The sequence below is a fragment of the Protopterus annectens genome, chromosome 7.part0 (assembly GCF_019279795.1).
Source record: "Protopterus annectens isolate FY-2018-M chromosome 7.part0, PAN1.0, whole genome shotgun sequence".
Taxonomy (NCBI): Eukaryota; Metazoa; Chordata; order Ceratodontiformes; family Protopteridae; genus Protopterus; species Protopterus annectens.
In genome coordinates this window covers 216,770,002-216,785,508 of record NC_056739.1, presented here as the reverse complement: position 1 = coordinate 216,785,508, position 15,507 = coordinate 216,770,002, and the positions used below count along the sequence as shown (strand labels likewise).

The following is a 15,507-nucleotide window of genomic DNA, read 5'->3' as shown; positions in this document are numbered from 1 at the left end:
CGAAGGTGGACAGTCGGGCAACACCTCAGGGATGCTGAAAAGGCTTGTCGGAAAAGGATTCTCGACTGCCCTGATTCTGCAGGCCCCCTCTGCCTCTAGGACAGCGTCTACCATTATTGTTCCCCCCTCTGCCTCCAGAGGGGAATTGACTCTGTGCGTCAGGCAAATCTCCTTGAGATTGTTTGTGGAACCACATCTTTCCCCCTTCTGGTCTTTGGGGTAAGGTCTAGGAGGAGTAGAAAAACGGACTCCGATGGCAGAGAGAGTTTTGCCATCAGTCTTGCACCTAGTCAGGGTTTCCTTCACTTGAGGACCAAAGAGGGATGATCCATCAAACGGGGAATTAGTGAAGGACGCCTTGAAAGGGTCTGCAAAGTTACATAGCTGCATCCAGGCGTGCCTACGCAAGGCTACACCTGTACCTGCCACTCTACTTGCTCCATCCGCCGCATATGAAAGGAGGCGCATGGAGGAGTTAGTTATAGAATTAAGGGTTGCCAGCTGAGAGTTCATTCTATCCTGAAAACCCGCAGCTGTTGGGTCCTTCAACATTTCACTCGCTTCCTTGAGCAAATCCCTCTGAAGACGAGTGAAATGACACAGGTAATTCAACGATCTCATAGTAAAGGTCGCTGACGAGAACATCCGCTTCCCGTACCTGTCCATCGACCTAGACTCCTTGTTAGGAGGATGAACAGGCACCGAAGGATCAGCTAACTCCTTCTTGGTGGCCGCAGCCACCACCATAGCATCAACAGAGACGCCTTTGGTCAAAAATTCTTTGTCCTTGGGGGCCGTAATGAATTTTGATGGTCTCCTGGGGTTGGGTTCCACTGAATCAGGAGCCGCCCAAGCCTTCTTTGCCACCACTTGCATAAGGGGGTCAAAGGGAGGGGACACCCAGGAGGTGGAAGCGACAGCCAAACGCCTCAAGATACACTGATTCATCCCCTGAAGGGTTGAGGGCTGGCCAATTCCCCCTCTGTTTTAAGATTTCAAGGATGTCTGCGAAGGCCTCTTCCTAGGGGGCTCTCCTACTGGATCAGGAGAGGCCTCGGAAGAGGAGGAGATCCCCACTGGGGAAACTTGAGGAGCTGGCTCTCTACGGTCGGGGATGAGCGAGAGTAGAAATCACCGGAGGCACCATGGGGGGAGGAGCAGAAGGAGCCGACTGTGGAGTTGAACCTGGTTCTAACACGCTCCTCATGACCTTGAAGGCCACCCCTGTCAGGCAGAGCCGGAGGTCTCCGTTCCGAAAAACTGAAAACCTCCCCCGGCACCGACAGTGATGGCTCCGAGGCCGATGTCGGAGCCGAACTCATCAGCGCCGAAGCACCGAGAGGGAGAGCGGGGTCGGACAAGGGTCTGATGCCACTCGCCCCCTCTGAGCCGACGAGGGAAGTCCGGCGCCGAGATTCTTCCAAGGAAGACATCGGAGCAGACGACGGAACCGAAGACAAAGGTATCGGTTCCGACGCCACCACAGTCTTGGGTCCGAGCCGCCCCGGCTCCGAACTCAAGAGTCAGAGGAGGAACATTTTGAGTGATGGGAATAGTTCTCGACTGTTGAGTCGGACTTTGAAGCATCTGGGCTAGTGCCTCGGACTTAAGAAGTCGACTCACTACTCTCTGAAGGTCATGGTCCGATAACCTGGGAGACCTAGAAGAGTGGGATCTATGGCTCCGTTCAGACAGCAAAGGTGACGCTGGAGCCGAATGAACGGAGCCGATAGATGGAGATCGGGACCTTTTTCTAGATGTCGGTTCCGACAACTTGATCCGAGCCGACTCAGTTATGTCTTCCTCGGCTCCGGCCGGAGCCGAGGACACCATAGGGGCATGTATTTGAGATTCATCGGCTCAGGCCGGAGCTGATGTTCGAATAGCCTTAGGACCTCCAGAAGACGGCTCAGAGGCTGGAGCTGAAGGTCTGGAAGGCTTAGAGGGTTTCCCCGAGGACTGAGTCGAGGGACCCTCAGGCTTTAATAAGCCCCTTAAAATAAGTTTATTTTTTTGCTCCTGCAGGACTCTAGGGCTGAAGCCATGGCAAACAGCACATGAGTCCTGCAGGTGCAAAGGTCCCAAGCAGTACACACAAGAAGTGTGACCGTCTGTCAGAGACATCTTCTGACAGCACGAGTCACACTTCTTAAAGCCTGAGACCTTATAGGTTCATAGGTTTATACTAGGCTATCTGCCCCAAGGCATTTATAAGCCTAGCCCGAATTTTTGTGGGTTACGCCACCCCTTATATGAAAAAATACTGTACCCATTAGTTTGTTGTGCCTCTGTCCAGCAGTGACACAGAGATGATTCCCGGGGTAAACCTACGATCTCCCATCCACAGGTCAAGATTTCTCTTGAACAGAGCCAGCGAGGTGCTCTGCCTCACATGGACCGGGACTCTATTCCACAGCATAGGGAGTCTCTGAGTGATAAATCTATCCCTCCAGCACGTCCTATTTATATCTGTGCTAAGGTTTAAGTCGCTTGCTCTAGTGGTTTTGGTGGATTTGGATTTTTTGAGGTGGAGCATGTCCATTAATTCCGGGTTGGACATGGCCTTGTATGTCAGGCACATGTCACCTCTGAGCAGACGGTATGCGACTGAATAGAGCTGGAGTTTCTTCAATCTGGCAGCATATGACAGATTTTGGAGTCCCTTTATCCTTTTGGTGAGAAACATTTGGGGTATCTCCAATTGCTGCAGATGTCGGGCGAGATACATCCCGAATGGGGCATTGTACTCGATCATTGGTCTGATAAGGGAAGAGTACAGGGGAACAATGACCTCACTAGATCTGGATGTGAATCCCTTCATGATCAGGTGGGCAATGTAGAAGGTCTTTCTAACCACTTTAGCAATGTGAGTGTCAAAAGAAAGGCCACTGTCAACCTGGGTCCCCAGGTCCCTGATAACCTCTTCTGCGCTTAGTGGATTGCCACCTATATGGTAGCTTGGGGTTACCTTGTTTTTCCCGAAGGGTATGACTATACATTTTTTGGCGTTTAACTTTAGGCTATGGCTCTGGCACCAGCTATCTGTTTCCGTGAGTCCCTTCTGAAGGATATCCGTGTCCGATGCACTTTCCACTATGGCACCCAGTTTGCAGTCGTCTGCAAACTTTGTCAGCCAAAGACCTCCCATGTTGGCCTGTACTTCTGAGAAGTAGATGCCGAACAATAGAGGGCCAAGGACCGAGCCCTGTGGGACACCACTTGTGACCGGCTTGGAGTCTGACATAGCGCCAGCAACTCTAACCCTGTGGGTTCTGTCCTTAAGCCAGTTTGCAACCCATCTTGTGACATATGGGTTTACATTTAAGCTGGTAAGTTTTTTTACAATACCCGAGTGGGGTATTGTGTGAAAGCCTTGCAAGGTCAAGGTAGGCTGTATGGACTGCCTTTCCTCATCAATGGCCTTGGTGACTGTTTCAAGAAGTCGACCAAGTTCAAAAGGCATGATCTTCCCTTGACTAAGCCAAACTGGGTCGGGTCCAATGTCTGCAAGTCCCCTATATCTTTGTTTATGAGCTCCATTATGATCCTCTCCATAGCTTTGCAGACTAGACTTGTTAAGCTTATGGGGCGGTAATTACCAGGGTCCGTAGAGGCACCACCTTTGTGGAGTGGGACCACAGTTGCCGTACGCCACTCCTTGGGCACGTATCCTGTGGTAAGGCTGAGATTAAACAGCTGCCTTATGTGCGGGTTTAATTCCTTTGATTCCTTAAACATGTCTAAGGGGGAAAGTGCAACCACACAAACACACACACACCGATTACACTTAGAAATAAATTAAACTAAATTAAATTAAGTTAGAAACAATTAGAAATAAAATCCCTACAAAACACAGTCACTCACTACTAGGAAGGGAGGGACTGGGCCTAGGGCCAGAGGGAAAATTTCTAGAGAATTTTTTGGAAAGGAGGGAAATTAACAGGGAATGGGATGGAACTACTTCACAATATAACTATTTAGAAAAAACTAACTTAAAAAAGGGGAAAAAAGCTAAGAAAAACTAGTTTCTTTACAAAAACTAACCTGAGCCGGTAGAAACGCACCTCGATCGCTGTAGCGGCAAACGAGATCAGAGGAGTCACCGCCTAGCATTGTGGGATATAGGGGAGCCTCGAGCCGGTGGAACTAGCTCTCGAGCTTTTAGAGTTGACGAGTCGGAGCCGAGGATCGGCTCCGAACCCATCCAGCAAGAATGAAGGCGAGATAGACAACTTAACATTTTGATAGTTATGCTGAGACAGTAGATAAGGTGTCTGAGGCAGGTACCACGGAGGAAGGTGTGACATATTGCGTAGGAGCGAGTACCAGTGTTGAGGCCAGTCTGGAGCAATCAGAATAATTTTCGTTTTTTCCTGTCTGACTTTTAGTGAAACCTTGGAGAGCAGAGGTGGAAAGGCATAGACTGATAGGTTTTTCCAGCTGAAGGATAGAGCATCCACTTTCCAAGCTTTTTCGTGATGAATTCTTGTGCAGAATTTGTCCAAGTGATAGTTTTGGGGAGAGGCAAAAAGATCCATGTCTGGGCTTCCCTCATTTTCGTGTCAGCATGCTGAAGATTTGTGGATCCGGTTTCCATTCGTGTGGGTCCATAAGACTTCTGCTTAGTTCGTCTGCCAGAGTATTTTGCTTTCCTGGCAGGAATATAGTTTGTAGATTTATTTGGTAAGTCAAGGCTGTGTTCCACAAAGCCATGGCTAGTCTGCAAAAGGGGTAGGAATGGGTACCCCCCTACTTGTTTATGTACCACATAACTGTGGTGTTGTCCGTCTTTATCAGTAGTTGTCCTGGATGAAGAAAGTCCTTGAAGGCTGTCAGAGCATTCTGTACAGCTATTTCTTTCTGGTTGATATGGGCTCCATTCGCCCTGAATGCATCTCCATGCCAGATGGGCCCCCCAAGCATAATCTGATGTGTCTGTAGTCAGGGTTTGGGTGGCAGGGGGTGGAATGAATGACAGTCCCTTGTTTTGGTGACAGGCCTCTGCCCACCATAGGAACTCCTGTTGCAGGCAAGGAATGATAGGAATTATTGTTTCCAGGCTTGACAATGTTGACTCCATAGGTATTTTAGGTACCATTGAAGTTTCCTCATATGCAGTCTTGCATATGGAATTAGTGGAGTGCAGGAAGCCATGAACCCCAAGGCCTGCAGAATTTGTCTTGCAGATAAGCTGGGTTTTTGTGGCCACTTGTTTGAAGTATGTCATCAATTGAATTTGTTTTTCTGACATGAGGTAAGTCATCTGGGCAGTTGTATTCAAGCTTGCACACAGGAATGTAATTATTTGAGAGGGTACCAATTTTGATTTCTTTTCATTTATGGTGTATCCTAGACAAGTTAGAAGCCTTTTTACAGACACCAGATGCTGTAGAAGAGTGTCCTTGTTTTCTGCCGGAATTAGACAATCGTCCAGATAAGGATACATTTGAATGTTTTTTTGTCTGCAAAATGCAATTACTGGTGCCAGGCACTTTGTGAAGACCCTGGGCGCAGTAGATAAGCTAAAGGGCAGTGCAGAGAACTGGTAATGCAAATAGCCTGATTTGAAGCGGAGGTATCTTCTGCAAAATTCCCCGATTGGGATATGCAGGTAAGCCTCTTTTAAGTCTAGAGTTACCAACCAGGCATCCTTGCCTAGCATAGTCAGTAACTGCTGTAGAGTCAGCATCTTGAATTTTGGAATGTCCAGGAATGTATTTAGAAAGGATAAGTCCAGAAATGGACGCCATGATTTGCCTTTTCTGGGTACCAGGAAAAGTAGTGAATAAAAACCTTGTCCTTTTTCTGGTACTGGTTGAATAGCTCCCATGTTCATGAGGGACATAACTTGTTTCTGAGCCTCTGCCCACTGATTTGGAGGCAGATCTGGCCATCCGTTTGGGATTGGCAACTTATGGAAATGAAATCTGCATCCCTGGGATACTATACTTAAAACCCACTTGTCCTGGGTAATTAGATGCCAATTTTGTGCATGAAGTGCCAGTTTCCCCCCCCAAAGGGGCTGCCAAAAGATAAGTGCTTGGTGATGGCAGAGGAAAGTCATTGAGGCTGTTTACCGTAGGGAGGTGCCTTGTTACTTCCAGACTTGGAGGTGGAGGCACCTAATTCTTTTGTTCTGCAAGTTCCTTGCGACTGAAACCTGGAGCCTTTGGAATGTCTGGGTTTGACCTGAGCGGCTCTGGTGGGTGCTGGAAAGGACCAATTCTTAGTAGGCCAGTGCCTACTGAACCTAGGCAGCTGCACTTTTAGGAAATCTTTTACAGTTTGCATAGATTTAGCTTTATCTTCCATCTTTTTCAAAACTTCTTCTGCCGTATTACCAAATAGACTGTCCTGTTATAAAGGAGCATCCAACAATTTTCCTTTAGCGTGATCAGGCAGATTTTGCTCCTTGAGCCAAGCATCCCTTCTTATCACAGATCCAGTGACAGTGGCCCTGCAAGAAGCCTCCAAGGAATCAAAACCACGTTGCAATAAATCCTGTAACTCTATTTTCCACACAGTCAGAAATCAACATAATTTTCTGTTTAAATAAGCCCATGACATGCTGCTGATATATTTGCTTCCCACAAGTAATACAATTATTACCTTTTACTGAGATCGGTAAGGAGAAAGAAAAAGTGTCCCCAACGGGGTACTTAGCTTTTAGTTGAAGACTTCGGTTCTGAAACTCGAAAATGAAAATTTCAGGAGTCGGCCGACCGGCACTTGCGAACTGCTTCTGCTTTGGGCACCACGCGGCAAGAAAGACTGATGTAATGGTGTCGGCTGCATGTTTTATACCCCTGACAACCTGACGTCATGGAAGAAGGGACAGCAACCGACGCAGGACCCAAAACTTTGTTAATCAAGCCGAATGAGGGCAACCTGCCAGCAGATTACCCAAATGTAATGACTGCAACAGTGAAACACGAAGAACATCCAGCTGGAAGCCTGCTGAGGCCAAAGTTCTCTCCATAATCTGGAAGGCAGGCCCACATGAAGAGGGATGGGAGCCTGGAACAGAGAAAGACAACCTCGGAACTGGGGTCAAACCCTGCTCTGAAGAGCAGTCACCCAGAGCAGGAGCTGAGAGAGGGCTCAAAACTGCCATGGCCCAGAGAGCCATAGACGGCACCGTGGAAATAACCAAAACTGGTCCAAAGATCTCTAATTCGACAGCCAAACCACAGTCCCGGATACGAGATGGATCTGAAAGAGGCAAAGACCACAGAGTCGACTCCAGTACTGAAGAGATCCTCCATCGGCACAGAGGTAACTGGCATCAGCAGCATCTAAGTGGGGGGCTCCAAGCCCTGAAATGAGGTTGAAGCAGGACAAACTGGTGGAGTCCTTGGAGAATAAGCCACAGGTCCAGGTGGGACAGAGAGGTTTGTGATGGTGCAGGCAGGCCTCTGGCTGCCAAAAGCTGGTCCACTAAAGAACAGTTTTGTACACTTACCATAAATGTAGATGTTCGAGTTTATTCACTGTTGCAGTCATCACACTTGGGTTATCTGCCTGCAGCCCTCAGTTGGCCTGAATACCAGAGACTTAGTATTTCTGTGTTGGATGCTGTCGCTCCAGGACCGATGTCAGGGATATAAACACAGGCAGCAGACGCCATTACATCAGTTTTTCTTGTCCCAAATGTCAGGAGCCCCCCAAAGAAGGCGCTAAGTTATGGTGGGGAAAATACCACCAGTAAAAAGTAAATACCAATACCCCTGAAAGGGGTGAGTAATAGCCATAGAGAGGAGAGAGAGAGAAAAAAAAAACGGGGCTGGAGGAAGGGAAACCAGGACAGCAACAGTGAATACATTAGAACATCTACAATTATGGTAAGTGTACACAACTGTACTATGCTCTTCGTGTTTCACTGTTGCAGTCATCACACTTGGGTGGATTCCCAAAGCTGAAGAAGGGAAGAAGAGTTAGGGTTGGCTAGTATGCCTTGCAGGACTGCTGTTGCAAAACCTGCCCTGGATATGGAAAAGACAGATAAGTGGTAATGCTTGGTGAAGGTGTGTACTGAACTCCAGGTAGCAGCTTCCAGGATGTCCCTGGTAGGGACTCCCCTGAGAAATTCTGTAGAGGTAGATGCCCTAGTGGAATGTGTTCTGACTCCTGAGGCGTTGGATTTCCATGGTGCTTGTAGCAGAAATGGATGCAGTGTGCTATCCATTTGGAAATTGTTAGTTTTGAAATGGCCTTGCCCTCTGCCCCTGTTGCAAAGTAGACTAGTAAATGGTCATATTTTCTGAAGGGCTTAGTCCTTATCAAGGTAGAATCTGAGCTGTCTGTGCACATCCGAGTGCAGGATCCTTTCCCCTTTATTTTGAGGATTAGGGAAGAAAGTTGGCAAATGGATGGATTGGCCGAGAGCCACACTGGGCACCACCTTTAGGCATGAAGGAAGGGTTAGTCCTGAAGGAAACCCTGTCAGCATGGAAAATTAAGGGTTCCACACCCATAAGTGCTTGTAGTTCAGACACTCTTCTTGGTGAAGTGATGGCCAGAAGCAAGGCGGTTTTCCATGAGAGGAATTTTAAGTCTGCTGATGCAGCAGGTTCAAAGGGGGGAAACGTGAGCTTTTCCAGTACCAAGTTAAGGTCCTAAGCAGGGGTGGGTGCTCTCCTTGGTGGCCTTAAATTGTATGCCCCACTCAGGAATTGTTCGATAACAGGGTGCGAGAGGTGGCTCAGTGTTGTAATGAGCCGAAATGGCTGAGGCATGTATCTTAATGGAGGAGGACAGGCCTTTGTGGAGTAGATCTGCGAAGTAATCCAGAATTATAGGCAGGGAGGGCAGAGTTGTGCCCTCGAGGTCCTTTAGATAGAATCCAGGAACAGAACCTTTTCCACTTATCAGCATAGAATTTTCTTATACTGGGTCTTCCGGCTTCAAGAATGACGTCCAGCACCTGCTTGCTTAGGGTTGCTGGGGGAGAATTCAAGGAATAAGCCAGGCTGCAAGATTTAGGGTTTGCAGTTGTGGATGCAAAATCTGTCCCTCCTGCTGAGACAGCAGGGATGGGTTCTGGTGTAGGCGCCAGAGTGGGACCGGTGACAGGCTGCACAGGAGTGGGTACCAGTGCTGGGGTGGCCAGTCCTGAGCAATCAGAATTGTCCTTGGTCTGTCCTGTCTTATCTTGAGTAATACTCTTGAGAAATCGCAGGGGGGGGGGGCATAGATTGAGAGATTTACCCACTGAAAAGATAGGGCATCCACTTTCCAGGCCCTGCTGTGAGAATTCCTGGCGCAGAATATGCTGAGCTAGTGGTTGTAGGGGGAGGCAAAGAGCTCCACCTCTGGGGTCCCCACTTCTGAATCAGAAGGTTGAAGGTGCTGGGCTCCAATTGCCACTTGTGTGGGTCTAGGAGATTTCTACTTAAGTCTGCCAGTGGGTTTTGTTTGCCTGGCAGGAATTGAGCTTGCAGATGGACTTGCATGTCCAAGGCTGTGTGCCACAGGGCCATGGCTAACCTGCAGAGTGTGTAGGAGTGGGTTACCCCCCCCCGCTTGTTGATGTACCACATAACTGTGTTGTCTGTTTTTATTAGCAGTTGTCCTGGAAAGACTAGGGATCTGAAAGCTGTCAAGGCATTCTGCACAGCTAGCATCTCTTTTTGTTTGATGTGCATATGAATTTGACTTGGGCTCCAGTGGCCCCGAATGCATTTGCCGTCCATGTGTACTCCTCAGGTATAGTCTGATGCCTCTGTGGTTAGGGTCTGGGCGGTGTGGGGTTGAGAAAAGGGCAGTCCCTTGTAGTGGTAGCATGCTTCTGCCCACCAGAGGAACTCTGTCCTTAGACAGGGTAGGATAGGAATGACTGTTTCCAGGTCGTGAAAATGTTGGCACCAAAGACTTTTTAAGTACCACTGAAGTTTCCTCATATGCAGTCTTGCATATGGAATTAGCAGTATACATGAGGCCATGAACCCTAGGGCCTGCAATATTTTTCTTGTGGATAGCCGGGTTCTGGTTGCCATTTGTTTGAAGTAGGCTGACAGATAGCATTGTTTTTCAGAAGTGAGGAATGCCATCTGGGATGTTGTGTCCAAACATGCTCCCAGGAATACAATCTTAACTGGGAACCAGTTTTAATTTTTTTTCGTTGGTGATGTACCCCAAGGAAGTGAGAAGGTGTTTCACAAATGTCAGGTGTTGCAACAGCAATTCCTGACTGTCCGCCTGAATCAGGCAGTCGTTCAAGTATGAGAACACTTGAATAGTTCTCTGCCTGCAGTATGCGATGGCTGGAGCCAGGCATTTTGTGAAAACTCTGGGCACAGTAAATAAACCATAACATTACATTAACCAAATAAAGGGAAGTGCAGAGGACTGATAATGCATAGATCCTGCCCTAAAACATAAATACTTCCTGCATGACTCCCTTATGGGGATGTGCAGATAGGCTTCTTTTAAGTCTAGGGTGACTAACCAGGTATCCTTGGCTAGCACAGGAAGAAGCTGTTGCAGGGTAAGCATTTTGAATTTTGGTACCATCAGGAAGGTGTTGAGAATTGAAAGATCCAGGACTAGCCACCAAGAACCCTCTTTCCTGGGTACCAGGAAGAGACTGGAGTACAACCCTCGACCCCTCTGTTCTACTGGAACCGGCTGAATAGCTATGATATTGAGCAGGGAAGCTACGTGGCTTTGAGCCTCTGCCATCTGGTTTGGAGAAAGGTCTGGAAACCCGCTTGGGGTTGGCAGTGAATGGAAATAGAATTTGTACCCCTGTGTTTCCCCAGGGTCTGGTTTGAGAAGGCCTGGAGGGGGCTAGAAAGGACCAGTGTTTGGAAGGGCAATGCCTACTGAACCTAGGGGTTTGCATTTTTAAGAATTTTTTTAACAGTCTGCATAGATTTAGCTTTTTCTTCCATCTTTTTAAGAACCTCTTCTGCTTTGGTGCCAAGCAAACTGTCCTTGTTCAAAGGAGCGTCTAGTAACTTTGATTTGACATGGTCTGGCAAGGTCTGCTCCTTGAGCCAAGCATGTCTTCTCAGTACTGATCCAGTGACTGCTGCCCAGCAAGATGCTTCTAGGGCGTCAAAGCCACACTGCAAAGTATGCTTACTGACTTGGCTTGCAGAGTGCATAAGCTCCTGCAAGTCTATTTTCTGCACAGTCTGTAAAAGTTGCCACTATTTGTTTAATAAGTTCCATAATATGCTATTTCAGCATGTGAAACTGACAATTCAATGCCGTGATTAGTGCCAAAGAGATTTTTGTCTGAGCCGGTGAAATGATCTGCACCAATGAGAAAGTACAGTTTTGTACCTACCATAAATGCAGATGTTCGAGTGTAAACACTGCTGCACTCATTATACTTGGGTTATCTTACCGTCAGGCGGTTCCCCAGTCGGCTTGAGTTCCAAAATCTTAGTCCGGCGTCGGTTGCTGTTGCTTCTTCCCTGACGTCAGTGCGCCAGGGGGATACAAGATGCAGCCGACACCATTTTCTTCAGTTTTTCTTGCCCCAGATGTCAGGTGCCCCCAAATAGGTAGGCCTTTCAAATTGCTAGTAAAATATATAAAAGAAAAGCAAACAACCATTTTTAATTACCAGCAAATACTCCCCTTAGGTAATAAGGGTAGATGACCTAGGTATGTATCAGAAAGTAAGAGGGGAAGGAGAGAGGGTAACCTGGACTGCAGCAGTGTTTACATTCGAACATCTACATTTATGGTAGGTACAAAACTGTACTATGTTCATTGTGTTACACTGCTGCAGTCATTACACTTGGGTGGAATCCCAAAGCTGAGGTAGGGAGGATGGATCTATAAGGCATTAAAGGTGGCTATAAGGCCCTGCAGCACAGCAATGGCAAAGCCAGCTCTGGATTTGGAATATAAAGGCAAATGGTAATGTTTGGTGAAGGTATGGACAGAACTCCATGTTGCTGCTTCTAAAATATCCTTGGTAGGCAGGTGAAGTGGCTGTTGCCCTGGTGGAGTGAGATCTAATGCTGCTAGGTTCAGGTTTCCCATGGTGGGTATAGCAGAAACGTATACAGTGAGCTATCAATTTGGAAATAGTCTGCTTTGAAATGGCTTTTCCCTGTGCTCCTGCTGTGTATGCTACCAATAATTGCTCAGATTTTTTGAAAGCTTTAGTTTTGCCCAAGTAGAAGCGTAACTGTCAGTGAATGTCCAAGGAATGTAGTAGTCTCTCCCCTTTGTTCTGTGGTTTTGGATAAAAATTTGGCAAGTGAATAGTTTGGTTGAGAGCCACACTGGATACCACCTTTGGCATAAACGTAGGGTTAGTTCTTAAGGAAATCCTGTCCTGGTGGAAGATGAGGAAAGGTTCCACTGCCATTAGTGCCTGTAATTCTGAAACTCTTCTTGCTGATGTTATTGCCAGTATCAGAGCAGTCTTCCAAGAGATGCATTTAATTCTGCTGTGTTAGCTGGCTCAAAAGGAGGTAAAGTTAATTTTTCCAAAACAAAGTTAAGGTCCCAAGTTGGTGTAGGTGCTCTACGGGGCAGTCTCATGTTTTTAGCCTCTCTGAGGTACTGTTTGCGCAAAGGATTAGAAATAATTGGTGGATCTGTGTTGTAATGAGCAGAAATGGCTGAGGCATGGATCTTGATGGATGAGAAGGAAAGGCCCTTGTCCAGCATCTCAGTTAAGTATTGACGTATCTGAGGAATGTTTGGGACAAGAGGGTCAAGGCTGTGTGCTTGGTTCCAGGCACTGAATCTCTTCCATTATCCAAGTAGGCTTTCCTGGTGCTAGGCCTTCTGACCTCCAGAATGACATCCATAACAGCTTTGGAGAGAGGCAATGCTTGCTTGGCTAAGGAATTTTCCATGCAGCTAGATTTAAGGTCTTTAGCTGGCTGTAAAGTATCCGATTGTTGTGTTGTGTCAACAGCTGTGGGATTTGAGGCAAATTCCAGGGTGATTATTGTGCTAAGGTCTTTAAGATTGGGTACCAGTGCTGGCGTGGCCAGTCTGGTGCAATCAGGATCATCTTTGGCTCTTCCTGCCTGGCTTTTATGAGTACCTTTGGCAGGAGAGGTAAAGGAGGGAAAACGTATACTTGTAGTTTTTTCCAGCTGAATGAGAGGGCATCAGCTTTCCATGCTTGTGGATGGTAGCTCCTTGTGCAGAATTTCTGTAATTGGCAGTTCATTGGGGATGCAAACAGATCTATGTCTGGTCTCCCCCATTTTTGTGTTATCATTCTGAATATTTGTGGACTCAATTCCCATTCATGGGGATCCATGATGTTTCTGCTTAGGTCATCTGCCAGTGTGTTTTTCTCTCCTGGCAGGAATTGTGCCTGCAGATGAACTTGGTAGTTTAAAACTGTGCTCCACAAGGTCATGGCATGTCTGCAGAGGGGGTAGGAGTGTGTGTCCCCCTTGCATGTTTATGTACCACAACTGTGGTGTTGTCTATCTTTAGTAGTAGTTGTCCTGGATGCAGCAGGTCCTTGAAAGATATAATTGCATTTTGTACAGATAGCATCTCTTTTTGATTGATGTGGAGATGTCTTTGTTCTGTGGGCCACTTGCCCTGAAAACATTTTCCTGCCATGTGTGCTCCCCAGGTGTAATCCAATGCATCTGTTGTCAGTGTCTGCCTGACTGTGGGTTGAGTAAAAGTCTGTCCCTTGTTGAGGTGACAAGCTTGAGCCCACCATCGAAACTCCTGTTGAAGGCAAGGAATTAGTGGTATAACTGTTTACAAACTTTGACAGTGTTGAGACCATACACTCTTTAGGTACCATTGTAGTTTCCTCATATGCAGTCTGAAATATGGAATTAGTAGTATGCAAGATGCCATGTAGCCCAAGGCCTGCAGAATTTTTCTTGCAGGGAGTTGGGTCTTTGTTGCCATTAAATGAAAATACTGAGTCAGTTGTCCTTGCTTGTCTGGCGTGAGATAAGCCATCTGGGTCGTTGGGTTTAAGCTGGCACCCCGGAATATTATCTGTTGTGAGGGCACTAGTTTTGATTTCTTTTCGTTTACTGTGTACCCCAGGCAACTAAACTTTTTTACATACGCCAGATGCTTTAGAAGAATGTCCTTGCTCTCTGCTTGGATTAAGCAGTCGTCCAGGTATGGGTACATTTTAATTCCTTTTTGCCTGCAAAATGCAATTACTGGTGCCAGGCACTTTGTGAAGACCCTGGGTGCAGTAGATAAGCCAGCTAGAAATCTGAGGTATCTTCTGCAGTTTTGTCCGATAGGGACATGCAGGTATGCCTCTTTGAGGTCCAAAGTCACGAGCCAAGCTTTCTTGCCCAGCATGGGAAGAAGCTGCTGTAGTGTCAACATTTTGAATTTCGGAATATCCAGGTAAGTGTTCAGAGAAGAAAGGTCCAGAATGGGTCTCCATGCTTTGTCCTTTCTGGGAACCAGAAAGAGTCTTGAGTAAAATCCTTGTCCTTTTTCTTTTGGTGGCACCTTTTGAATAGCTCTCATGTCCATGAGTGCTGTAATTTATTTTTTGAGCCTCTACCCAATGATTTGGTGGCAGATTTGGCATTCCTTTTAACCATGGCAGAGTGTGAAAGTGGAACCTGTACAGTACAGTTTTTGTACCTACCATAAATGTAGATGTTCAGGTGCCCTGAAGTAGGTAGGCAATACATATACAATAAAAACAATACCTTCAGTCACAAGCAAATACACCACAAAGGTTGTATAGGATAGAAAGGTATGGATAAGGTCAGCTAGTTCAGAGAGGATGGAGGGAGGGTAACCTGGACTGCAGCAGTATGAACACTCGAACATCTACATTTATGGTAGGTACAAAACTGTACTATGTTCATCGTGTTACACTGCTGCAGTCATCACACTTTGGTAGAATCCCAAAGCTAAGGTTGGGTGGCTGGTCTATAAAGAGTTAGGATTGGCTATGAGACCCTGCAGAACTGCAGTGGCAAATCCTGCTCTGGATTTAGAGTAAACAGGCAGGTGGTAATGCTTGGTAAAGGTGTGCACTGAACTCCAAGTTGCAGCCTCCAAAATCTCCTTGGTAGGTACTCCTCTGAGAAAGGCCGCTGAAGTGGCTGTAGCCCTGGTGGAATGTGGCCTAATGCTATTTGGGACTGATTTCCCATGCTGTGTGTAGCAGTAACAAATACAGTGTCCTATCCATTTGGATATAATCTGCTTTGAGATAGCCTTGCCCTGTGATCCTGCAGCATATGCTACAAACAGTTACTCAGTTTTTCTGATAGCTTTTGTTTTGTCCAAGTAGAAGCGTAGCTGCCTGTGTATGTTCAAATAATGCAGAAGTTTCCCCCCTTTATTCTGGGGGCTTGGATAAAAAGTTGGCAAATGGATGGTTTGGTTAAGAGCCACACTAGATACCACCTTTGGCATAAAGGTAGGGCTTGTCCTTAAAGAAACCCTGTCCTGATGAAAAATTATAGAAGGTTCCACTGCCATTAATGCCTGTAGCTCTGAGACTCTTCGTGCTGAAGTTACTGCCAGGAGCAGAGCTGTTTTCCATGACAAAAATTTTAGATTGGCTGT

The 15,507-nt window shown here is 46.8% G+C and overlaps 1 protein-coding gene across 1 annotated transcript in view; it reads right to left on the bottom strand.

Annotated features, from left to right (window-relative positions):
- Positions 1-15,507, bottom strand: part of CSDE1 (cold shock domain containing E1) — a 2,062,269-nt gene that overhangs the window by 46,068 nt on the left and 2,000,694 nt on the right. The gene's annotated exons all lie outside the window — the stretch shown is intronic.